Genomic DNA, 531 nt, shown 5'->3' on the forward strand with positions numbered 1-531 from the left:
TTCTATTTTAACCTCATCGGTCCACAGAACCTGCTCCCACAATGTATCAGGCTTGTCTATATGTTTATTTGCAAACTTCAAACACTGATTTTTGTGGTGAGGACGTAGAAGAGGTTTTCTTCTGATGACTCTTCCAGGAAGACCCTATTTGTACAAGTATCTCTTTATAGTGGAATGGTGTACCACAACTCCAGTGTCTGCCAGGTCTTTCTGGATGGATCGTGCAGTCAAACGTGGGTTTTGATTTGCTTTTCTCACAATCCTGCGAGCTGTTCTGTCTGACATTTTTCTTGGTCTTCCAGATCTTGCTTTAACTTCCGCTGTTCCTGATGACTGCCATTTCTTAATTACATTCCGAACAGAAGATTTTGACATCTGAAAACGCTTTGCTATCTTCTTATAGCCTTCTCCAGCTTTGTGAGTGTCAACTATTTTCAGTTTGCTACTTAGAAGAACCCATGGTGCTGATTGTTGGGGCAAGGTCAGTTGAGTCTGGGCATTTAAAACCTTAAGAATGACATCACCTGGTCT

The 531-nt window shown here is 41.6% G+C and overlaps 1 protein-coding gene across 1 annotated transcript in view; it reads left to right on the top strand.

Annotated features, from left to right (window-relative positions):
* fbxo41 (F-box protein 41) overlaps nt 1–531 on the top strand; it is a 64,447-nt gene that overhangs the window by 16,999 nt on the left and 46,917 nt on the right. The gene's annotated exons all lie outside the window — the stretch shown is intronic.

Source organism: Etheostoma spectabile, chromosome 2, assembly GCF_008692095.1.
Source record: "Etheostoma spectabile isolate EspeVRDwgs_2016 chromosome 2, UIUC_Espe_1.0, whole genome shotgun sequence".
NCBI lineage: Eukaryota > Metazoa > Chordata > Actinopteri > Perciformes > Percidae > Etheostoma > Etheostoma spectabile.